Below are 12,239 nucleotides of genomic sequence, written 5' to 3' on the forward strand. Positions count from 1 at the left end.
CATCAGCTGGCACCAGACAAATGTACAAAAACAGATAAGCCTGTCAGAGCCACTTCCTTTATGATGCAATAAATTTGACATGCAAATGTCACAAACTGTGCAAAATGAATGGCGCAATGACAGCTTGAACACCTGATTTCACTGTGACCTGAATAAATGTTGAAATTTAAAGACTATATATTGCTTATTCTCTTCCACAGCTTTTGTATTTAGTTTAAAGTTTCCTACAAAGTCATAGGAGATGCTTACTAAAAATACAAGTTATTCAACTCTTCTCCTGGGTGATTAGGCCTTACTAATTGACATATGAAAACAATTTATACGTTTTAAGTGCTTTACTACAAACTAACATTTGTGTTGCAACTGAGATAGCAGCACTAATATATAATATAAGGCACCAGGAACCCAGTGAAAGGGCACCAGAAAAACACCATCATCCACTTTCACATTCCGTTCAAAGACTTAAAATTGCATTCAGTCATGTGAGGTCTTAACATGAGAAGAAGGAGACAGGGAATGTCCCTTTTCCCTCTTTGTTCCAGGGTAGAATGGCTCATCATTCTCTTCATCTTTTGTTGACTGATGTATCAAAAATCTCCTTGGCATTTCTGACATGGGTTCATTAAACCTCTATTTAGTCCAGACTTGGGGCACTTGATTACCACAGGACCCCTTCCTAAAGAGGCTAATGGAGGGGTGTATGTTTTCATGTTTCCAGGGAGATCTAAGCCAGAACAAGTAGAAACTCAGTCTCCATTGTCATCAGGGTCCACCGCTTGGAACAAAGAGGCTCCTAATGCGTTCAACTTGACCAAGATTCATTTTAAGCCTATAGTACCCCACACTAGGTTCAGGAGACCAGAAAAATAACACCCCCTCACTTCTTATCTCCACCAGTCATCCGCCATAGAAACATCATTGTCCTGTATCTTGTAGCGCCGGTGTCCCTTGTGGGTGGATGTGTGGGCCTATTTGGGTCACACTTAAGTTTTCAGGGCTTAAAGATTCTCAGACTGTAGTGTGCTCAACAATATTGGGTGCCTGGGTGGCTCAGTGGGTTAAGCCTCTGCCTTCAGCTCAGGTCATGATCTCAGGGTCCTGGGATCGAGGCCCGCATCGGGTTCTCAGCCCAACGGGGAGCCTGCTTCCCCCTCCCACTCTGCCTGCCTCTCTGCCTACTTGTGATCTCTCTCTGTGTGTCAAATAAATAAATAAAATCTTTAACCCCCTCCCCCCCCCAAAAAACAACAATATATTAGGAGAGAGTTGTGTAATATGCACTTTCCTGAGACTCCCCACCAGATGTTCACTTCCTAGGTAGGAAGAGGCCTGAGTAAAATTTGTATTTTTAAAAAAGTGGCCCAGGTAATTTGGATGCACGGTATCAATGGATCTCACATAGAGAAATACAGGCCTGAATGCCCATGGGTAAGTCTAAGTAAAAAAACTACATGAGAGTTTTAGGACATAATTCAGAAGGCAGAGTAGGAAAGATTAGAATTCCAAAGATTTTGAAAGCAACTGCAGTATGGTTCTCAAAATTTTTGCTTGGAACCAACTGTAGGAAGAGGACACTCTCCCCATCATCATAATGTATATATATAAAAAAACACAGAAATATACATAGCATTCTTATGAGACACACATTGCATCGCTTTTCTATTCTATTTTCAGCAGTTGCTCCCAGCACGGAATTTTGTCTACACAGCTTTGTCTGGTTGTCTTTCCAACTTCACATGGCCTGGCCGTTTGAGTCCTTTTCAGGCTTTACCAAGGATCCTTAAGGAATGGACAACACCCTTTTCCATTTCAATGGATGTTCTGAGATGGGCCCCTCATGCTTTCCAGTGAGTACCCAGTGGCTGTTTGGGGGCTTTCTCATTCTCAGGGGTGTGAGACCACTCCCTGTTTCTCTTGGCTTCTCCTGTACAGATCCTGCGGCTGCACAGCTCTTACAAACATGGGTGTTTATCTTCACCCATTGTGTTTTCTGGTCTGTGGAGAGACCTTGCCATTTGGTTGACTGGTAAATGTTATTTGTAAATTTTTGGTTTTCTGTCTTTATGTGGGAATTTGGATGATTACATTAATTAATTGGGATTAAAAAACTGTGCCACTGCCACTTCACCTTGATTGTCTGTACAATGTCATAAGATCTGTGTATCTTTGGGCAATGTATTTTGAATAGTTTTGGCTTTTCCTTTGGAAGTTATATAAATAAGCATGTTCTTGCCATACCTTACTCTTTGGCCAGAAACTTTATGTTTCTGAGTTATTTATGTCTTATAACTGCTTATTCATTCATTTTTGCTGCTATAGTTATTATATGGCTATTTCACAATTTATTTATCCATTCTCCTGTTAATAACTTTTCCCGCTTTCTGCTAACTACTAATGAGGCTTTGGTGAATATTCTGTACTTGTTTTCTAATGCACATTTGTAAGATTTCTGAGGAAGTACACCTGGGTAGATATGAACTGAATGACAGATGAAGTTGAGCATCTTTTTATGTGTTTACCCACCAGTCAGTTTCTTCTTGTATGAAATGCCTGTTCACGACCTTTGCACATTTTTCTATGGCATTGCTTGATTTTTTTCTTATTATTATAGAAGAGTTCTTTATATATTCTGGATTTTAATAATTTCCTGGTTATATATTCTACATATGTTCTTTTTCTGGTTTGTGCATTGCTGTTTTTTACTCTCTCCTTGTTTTTTCAAAGAACACAATTCTTAATTTCTGTGTCGTTTTATCAACATTTTCTTTATGAATTTTGCTTTTTATGTCTTGTTTATGAAATCCTTTCCTACCTTTAGATTATAAAGATGTTCTACATTATCTTCAAAACATTTTGAAACTTGGCTTTTTCATTGATACATATGGAAGTGATTTTTGTGTATAATTTGAGGTATGGATTTAAATTTGATATTTTGTACACAAGTAACTGTACCAATGCCATTTCTTAATGGCCTTCTTTCCATATTGATCGGTGTTGCCAAGCATTTTCATACATGCATGATCTGTTTATGGAGTTCCCATTTTCTTTAACTGAGCTATTTGTCTATCTTTGCTCCAGTGGATCATGCTATTTTAATTAATAGAGCTTTAAAATACATTTGGATGGCTGATAGAGCAAATCCCCCCTATCCCCAGACCCATTTTTTCTGCCTCTCACCTTAATACCTCAAGAATTCATCAGTAATGCCTCTATTGCCCTCTCCCACAAGCCAAATTGAAACAAAAAAGGTCCCAGGTTGCAGAACTAGGTTTCTGAATTCATGTGGAACTCAGCCCAGCCTCACATGTTGATAGTCATAAGCAGAAACTAGTCTCTTCTATGTGCATGGAAATGTTAATAATATTATCTTGTCTTTGTGGATTTTTCCTATGAGTAAAAGCATTTTCATAAATAATTGTTAATTGATTATTGAGAAATGTCTATGAAAGTTTCAGGGACTGGATTAATCTCTACCCAATTTGTAGCTAGAAAATTAAAGCAAAGAGAAGTTAGAGAAAGTTTCTTAGGTAAGAGAGTTAAGGGGCTGAAGGATCCAAGGTGCCTGATCTCGGGTCATCTCTTCCTTGTTACTGGATAATGTTGAGAGAATGTCCTCATATATTGTAAACATTAGAATGCAAATTACTTTTAGGAATGTGTCACCAGCTTTCTAGGGAGAGAGCTGTCTTTGATAGGACTCAAGTTTTGGTTAGGACTAGAGGGGTTGCAACCATGTTTTCTTTATCTAAAAGACATCCAAAGATTGAAAGTCAGACTTCTTTTCTCTCACTCATCAGCTACTACTCATTATCTATCTGGGTCCAGAACTTTAGTGAAAGTGAGATGGGAGAGGTAATGGAGCAACTCAAAGGGGAAAAAAAATAGCAAAGATCTTTGGGGAAATCTATATTCCTGGAAACTTCTATTCCTTATAGATGCCATTCCCCTCAAGTTCTTCCTTTTTGCTTTTGGAGGTTTTTACACCATTGTATTACTGTTGATGATAATGCCAATTATATAATGCAGTAATAAATGTCCAGTTCACAGCGGGCTAGATGAGGAGAGGCCAGCTATATTTTATCCTAAGTGTTTGCATACACACCCATGTATCAAAAGTTATATAATCACCAGAGAGATTATTTTGTCTTGAGAATTTAAGACTTATATTGCTAAGTCAGATTTGCCATTTAAACTGTTGCTCTTTAAATTATGTAAGAAAATGTTTGTCTTGTCCTGTCTTAAGATATCCACTAGATGTTGCTAAAGGGTTGTGGAAAAAGCAATCATCATTTTCATCCCAGGCTTCAGTAACGGAATTAAAACTCAAAGAAATCATAGAGCTGTCAGAAATAGTAAGGATAGAACTTAAACACAGAAACGGAAAGTATATCTTCAAAAGATAGGAAGTAAGAAAGACTGACTAGGGAAGACTGAACTTAAAGGTCACATTGGCATAGTTGAAATTTGTGCATTAGCTTTGTGACATTGTGACATCAAAAAAATTACTTTCTTTTGGTAAAAGTATTATATTACCATTTAAGCAATTAGGACAATGTAAAAAATTATAATTGGGAAAATAATGACATAGAACTCTACCACTCAGGTGACTATCTGTTAGCATTTTAGCAAATTTCATACCCTTCCATTTTTTCCCTGTACTTCTTTGTTTAACTATAAAGTGTTATTTACATAGTATATATACACATATAATTTTTAATTATTTAAAATGCATATGTATTTTTGTTTTATTATAAAATATCACATGTTATTATATTTGTTTTATATATATATACATATATATATCTCATATGGAAGCTATGAAACATAATAACGGTCAGCTGTGATGAACTACACAGCTGAAGATATAAGACATTACCAGTTCTTTTGCGTTCCCTGTGAACTCTTCCCCACACCACTCATCTGCCTCCTCAGAGAACTGATCTATACTTTGAATTTTCTTTTTAAATTATCCCTTTAGTTTGAGTTTCATCATATGTCAATAGGTCCTAAATCATATACTTTTTATGTTTGTTTGTTTTTAAACTTTGTAAGAATGGGTTCTAAAACTCGTCAATGTTGGTATGTTCATTTTTCTCAGCCACAAGATATCCTATCACATAATATCCCACAATTTACGTATCTATTCTCCTCCTGATAAACATTTAGGTCTATTCTCCCATGAAGGGATAATTGGGTTGTTTATATTTTGGGTTATTATGAGTAATGTCCATGTGTCCTGATACAGATGTGCAAAAATTTCTCTAGAAATCAAATCCCTGGATTATAGGATGCTTGTTCTATGATTTACTCCAAATTATTTTTTGTGTATGTAATGACATAGGGGACAAGTTTCATTATTTTCTCCCACATGACTATCCAGTTGTTCTAGCACCTTGTGATAAAAAAGTTAGTGCTTCCTTGTTTAATTGACTTGGTGCTTCCACATATTATTAAAACAGTCATGACATGTTCCCTGACATACAACAACTATCAGTTAAATACAGATAAAGCATAATTAGACTATAGAGCATTGGTTTCTTCTCCCATAATCTGTATTCAGAAAAAATGTAAATGTGTGTCCATTAATTTAAAATATTACAGTGTAGACAATGATTACAAAAGGAGAGGTGTGGCACAGTAAAAAGGAAAACATTAAATGAGATGAAAGAAGATTGAGCGATTTTCCAGACAGAGAAAAGAGGGAAAGGACATTCTAGGTAGAAAGACGGAATGTCATGGCACAGGCACAGAATGCCATAACGCTGGAACTAGTTTTTCAGTTGGTCATGTGTTCTAACAAAGAAATAAGTAACATGATTTCTTTATCTCAAAGTTGAGATCTAGTTAATCATTTTACAAGCCAGCTACATGACTAAAGAAGTAGAAGTCAACCAGTGTTGGCAAGCATTGACTGCGGTGGATTATGTCCAGGCGATGCAACCACAATGAACATAAGCCCGAGTACAGTGGTCATTGTTATGTTTTGTCACCTTTCTCCTTTTGCAGTCATTTCACCTATTTTCTTTCTTGCCTGCCCCTCTTCAGTCCTTCACCCTTCACATGATCTTCCTACTGTAATGTCTACATTGTTGAATGCAGGATTAATTCACTCTCCCACAAATAGGACTCTCAGAGAACTGAGATTTCCCAAACCTATTCTACACATTACTTTTACTTTCCTGGTTCCCCTGCCCTCCTGACCATAAAGTCTGAGCATTCTGGCCCTGGAGTATGGGGGAGACAGAGAGGGGGGGAAAGGAGGCAGGGAAGTTCTTATAAGGGTGGAGTCAAAGGTGCGCTGGAGCCAGCTTTTACTAGTTTGTAAGAGCCAAGTGTTTTCAGGAATTTGTTAGTTATTAAATATAGTCACAATTAAAAATTTAAGAATAAACTTACAATTGCATAAATCATTTTAAAAATAAAGGCAATAAATGCCCACAACTCATCAGTTCCTCATTATTCTGTTAGATTTTACCATGGGGCCAGACTGCGGCTAACTAAATGAAGTCCAAGGAGGAGAATGAGGAAACAAGAAATAATGTGTAGAGTAAGTTGTGGAGTATTTACACCACAGAAATCTACCAATTCTCCTAGTTAGAACTCCCCATTACCCCCTAGAGGGTACGCTGTTAAACATTTAGAGCATTTAGACCCCTCTCTGGGTCTGGCGTTTGTTTAAAGCTGACTCTTTCATAAGCGATTTTGTAATGTTTTTGGAAATCTGATCCTCCACTGGTGATCTCTCTCCTTCAGTTCCCTTGATCTGGGAGTATGTATCCTATTTTGATGATCCCTTTTCCATTCTTGGGAGACAGAACACAGAAGTCCACTTCCACCTTCTCTTCTGAGTTCTCCCTCCAGATTACCCTTTTGACAGGATATAACTAGGCTGGTTCTCTCTTGAGCATATCTCCTATCTAGCTTGCAAGAAACACCGTGTTTCCAAACAAACATGGGTAGTGTATACTGATTATACCCTGTGATCTACTATCAGAAGCAAACATAGCTTCTTACCCATTAGGTTTTTCAGTTTCCTCTGCTGCTTTAATGGACTTCAATATTATAATATACCTTTTGGTCATTTATTGGAGTAACAGATGCAATTAGTTATTCTCCAGAAATATTTCTTCACAAAATATTAACTACCTATTGGGTTGCTATCTTAAATTTCAAGGTACTTTTGAAGTGTTTTTGTATCTATTTTGTGCCATTTTAAAGTTGAGTTTCTATCTTAAATTCTGCACTAAGAAAGGGCATACATGCAGAAGTTGTGTCAGTGTATCCTTATGGCAGCGAATCAACTATAGTGACCAACAAAAAACGATGAGGATACTGAACTGACATCTAATCCTGTATAAGCCGGCCTTTGTGTGCTCTCACATTTTCCAGTTTTTGAGAAAGTTTTGGATACCCTGATTTTCCTGGTTATGTCTATATCTCATTCACAAACCAGTTCTTTTATTAAAAAAAGAATTTTTATTTAAGTAAACTCTGGGCCCACTGTGGGGCTTGACCTTACAACCCCGAGATCAAAAGTTGCATTTTTTTACTGATCAAGCCTGCCAAGTGCTGCTTATTCATAAAACAGTTCTAATTTGTGCCTGAACACCATGTGAATTGCTTGGGTTAATGGACAGCCACACTTTCTAAAAAAAATGTTTAAATCTTTGAGTAAATAAAGATTCTTTTGGAAAATGTATTTTAAAATACTATAGAATACATGGTAAAATACTTTATAGAGCTTTATTTGCGGGGAGAATATTACTTGGGTGAAAAATAGCTGCTGGGTTTACTTTCTTAGAGATTCATGTTGTTTGGTTATGCTAAATCAAACCTTCCATGGAAGTCTCGCCTTTCATAGTTCTGGGATCTAAAACAACCTGGATAGGATGTAAATGATACAAAGTAGGCAGAAAAGAATTTGTTTTTAAGATTTTAGTTATTTATTTGAGAGAGAGAGAGAGAGAGAGAATGAAAGAGAGTGCGCAGGGGACGGGGAAGGTCAGAGGGAGAAGCAGACCCCCTGCTGAGCAGGGAGCCTGATGATGAACTTAGTCCTGGGACTCCAGGATCATGACCTGAGCTGAGGGCAGTTGCTCAAACAACTGAGCCACCCAGGTGCCGCAGAAAAGAATTTTAATGATAAAAGTAAATATATTGTGCAAGTACAAAATAATAAGTATTTTCCCCCAAAAATCCATACTTGCAAACAAGTTTCATTACATTACACCTTGTATATGCTCTACTACTTTCTTAGTGCTCGGGCCTCATCTCATACCACTCTCCCCTTATTCCCCAGCTCCAGGCACACAGGCCTCCTTTTTGTTCTTCTAGGTTGTCTCAGAACCTCTGTAATTATGTCCATACTTTAGGTTTTAGGTCAAAGTTCACCTCCTCAGAGAGGCCATCTCTAATCATATTCTCTATCTCAGCCACCTATTTACTTCTTCCTGGCATGCATCACTCTCTGGATTATCTCATTCATTCATGTAACTCTTTACTGTCTGCTTCATCCAGAAGGCAAGGCCAGTAAGGGAAAGGCCCTTATTCTCAGCCCTCCTTCAGGGCACTGAGCCTTACTAGCATTTGTGTTAGTGTACATGCTATTGGATATGATTTTGGAATTTTCCTTCCTAACACAAATTTGAGGTGGTAGAGCTGACATTCTCCTTTTAATTCACCTTTAAAACAAGTAAAGAATTCCCATATAGGACTTTTTATTTAAAGACTTACAGCCTAAATGGAATCAAGCTATAAAATTTAATTACAGTTCTTAAGGATTAATTGGTTTCATGAATCCTCAAAGATTTAAATTTTGCTCTAATCAAATTTAATTTTATTCTACCTTGTTATTTAATTTTTTTCAAATATTTGTTGGTTTAAAAAGGATATAAGGCTCTTCTCAAGGTTTTTTCCTTTTTTTTTCCTAATTCACTCTGTATTAGTATTTATATTAACAATCAATTTTCCTTTTCAACTACTTTATTTTCCCCCTTTTCTTAGGGTCTCTTTATTTTTTTTAATTTAAAAATTTTTTTATAAACATATAATGTATTATTAGCCCCAGGGGTTCAAGTCTGTGAACTGCCAGGTTTACACACTTCACAACACTCACCATAGCACATACCCTTCCCAATGTCCATAACCTAACCACCCTCTCCCTATACCTCTACCCCCAGCCCCCCTCAGTTTGTTTTGTGACATTAAGAGTCTCTTATGGTTTGTCTCCCTCCCGATCCTATCTTCTTTCATTTATTCTTTCCCTACTCCCCCAAGCCCCCCATGTTGCATCTCCACTTCCTCATATCAGGGAGATCATATGATCTTTGTCTTTCTCTGACTTATTTCGCTAAACATAATATCCTCTAGTTCCATCCACATCGTCACAAATGGCAAGATTTCATTTCTTTTGATGGCTGCATAGTATTCCATTGTTTGTATATACCACATCTTCTTTATCCATTCATCTGTTGATGGACATCTAGGTTCTTTCCATAGTTTGGCTATTGTGGTTATTGCTGCTATAAACATTTGGGTGCACGTGCCCCTTCGGATCACTATGTTTGTATCTTTAGGGTAAATACCCAGTAGTGCAATTGCTGGGTCATAAGGTAGCTCTATTTTCAACTTTTTGAGGAACCTCCATGCTGTTTTCCAGAGGGGTTGCGCCAGCTTGCATTCCCACCAACAGTGTAGGAGGGTTCCCCTTTCTCCGTATCTTAGGGTCTCTTTAAATGTAAAAGCATTCTCATTCCCTCTTCTTTTTAAAATCCCATGATATTTAATTATTGAAAGAAATCAGGTCATTTGTCCTATAGAATTTCCCTCATCTTAGGTTTGGTAGATTTCATCTCATGGTGTTAGTATATTCCTCTGTCCTCTCTTCTTGCATATGAATAACTGATAGTTAGATATAGTAATTAGATTCATGTTTTTATCTTTTTTTTTTTAATTAGGCTACTTCATAATTAAGTGGCATTTATTCCTATAGTATCGTGCCAGGAGGTCCATATTTGGTTTTCTCACTTTTAGTGATGTTAAGATTATCAATGGACTAAGTGTTTTCATCCTGACTTATCTATTATAAAATTTTCCATTCCTTTTATGTAGGAAATTAGGAATGATTTAAACACGGAAGGTGTAGGTGGGCAGGTGTGAAAAAACAGAGGTCTAGTTCTTTACTTTTTTATTATTATTTTTAAATTAACATATAATGTATTATGTGCTTCAGGGTACAGGTCTGTGAAGCACCAGTCTTACAAAATTCACAGCACTCACCATAGCACATACCCTCTCCAGTGTCTATAACCCAGCCACCTTATCCCTCCCCCTGCCATCCCCCAGCAACCCTCAGTTTGTTTCCTGAGATTAAGAGTCTCTTATAGGGGCGCCTGGGTGGCTCAGTGGGTTAAGCCGCTGCCTTCGGCTCAGGTCATGATCTCAGGGTCCTGGGATCGAGTCCCGCATCGGGCTCTCTGCTCAGCAGGGAGCCTGCTTCCCTCTCTCTCTCTCTCTCTCTGCCTGCCTCTCCGTCTACTTGTGATTTCTCTCTGTCGATAAATAAATAAATAAATAAAATCTTTAAAAAAAAAAAAAAAAAAAGAGTCTCTTATAGTTTGTCTGCCTCCCAATCCCATCTTGTTTCATTTCTTCCTTCCCTACCCCGACGAACCCCTGCCCTGGCTCTCAAATTCCTCATATCAGAGAGATCATATGAAATTGTCTTTCTCTGATGGACTTATTTTGCTCAGCAAAATAAGTTCTAGTTCCATCCACGTTGTTGCAAATGGCAAGATTTCATATTTTTGAAGGCTGCATGGTATTCCATTGTGTGTATGTGTGTATATATATATATATATACCACATCTTCTATATCCATTCACCTTTTGATGGACATGTAGGTTCTTTCCACAATTTTGTTCTTTTTTTTTTTTTTAACTGTTCTGCCTAACTATTGCAGCTATTGCTGACCATTGCCTAGATCCATTGTTTTGTAGGTTGCAAAATGATGATTTTCTAATTCTATAGTATCTCTTAGATTTGTTAGCTGTGGATTTCTCTATAAAGAGAATTTTCCCTGGGGCACCTGGGTGGCTCAGTGGTTTAAGCCTCTGCTTTCCGCTCAGGTCATGATCTCAGGGTCCTGGGATCAAGCCCCACGTCTGGCTCTCTGCTCGGCAGGGAGCCTGATTCTCCTTCTCCCTCTGTCTGCCTCTCTGCCTACTTGTGATCTCTATCTCTCTGTCAAATAAATAAATAAAATCTTAAAAAAAAAAAAAAAAAGAAAAGAAAAAGAAAATTTTCCCCAATCAACTCTTTGGTCACCTTGAAATTCTGATTGTAGAAACATCAGGATAAATGCTTTATTTCCCGCCCTTTATTAATTTTAAAAATAATAAAATGGTACCTATCAATCTTCTAAATTACCAATTATTATTTTAAAATGAATAGGTGGATTTTTATACATTTGATGTGTTTCAATTTATCTGAGTGTTTAGCTCAAACTAATGAATTCAAAAGAAAGGTGAGCTAAATTTCCTCTCAGTGTTGTTTGAGTATCCAGATCATATCATATCTGAAAGGCCTGGGTACTTACAGATGGTTCAATTACATGCCCCACTCACCTGTTTTACCTGCTTAAATCAGTTTGAATTGTATTTTGTCTTGTCATTTGCAGCCTAGATTTCTAACAAAAATCAGTCATTCTTCTATCACTGTCCTGCAGTGAAACTTTGGATTTTATAAAAACAAAAAAAGTTTCCTTTAAAATCATGCTGGCGTTTATTGGGATCATCTTTGCTATTTCTTCTTTACGCTTTGAATTTTGGCAACTCTCTTGAATAAAATAAAAGAACTAAAGATGCAAAAATAACTGACTCTTATCCACCAAAGGAGAAAGGATTTTAAAAAGGAATCTGAATTTCAGACTTAGGAGTTTCTATACTTAGCTAGAGTTACCAGACGCCTGGAACAAATCTTTTATTAGTGCAAAGTCGCCTTCTGGTTTAGGGCATTTAGAGCCACCCACCAGACTTTTAATGGACATGCACTTTCCATTGCTGGCAATTACTTAACACTTTTGACAAGTGGAAACAGAATTAGATGATCAAAGGAGTATGTGAGCAGGAGAGTGGATGGGAGTTTGGGGACTGATTTAAACATGGAGGATGTAGGTGAAGAGGTGTGAAAAACACGGAGAGATCTAGTTCTGTGCATATTCATTACTGTTTCATCCCATT

Source organism: Mustela erminea, chromosome 3, assembly GCF_009829155.1.
Source record: "Mustela erminea isolate mMusErm1 chromosome 3, mMusErm1.Pri, whole genome shotgun sequence".
NCBI lineage: Eukaryota > Metazoa > Chordata > Mammalia > Carnivora > Mustelidae > Mustela > Mustela erminea.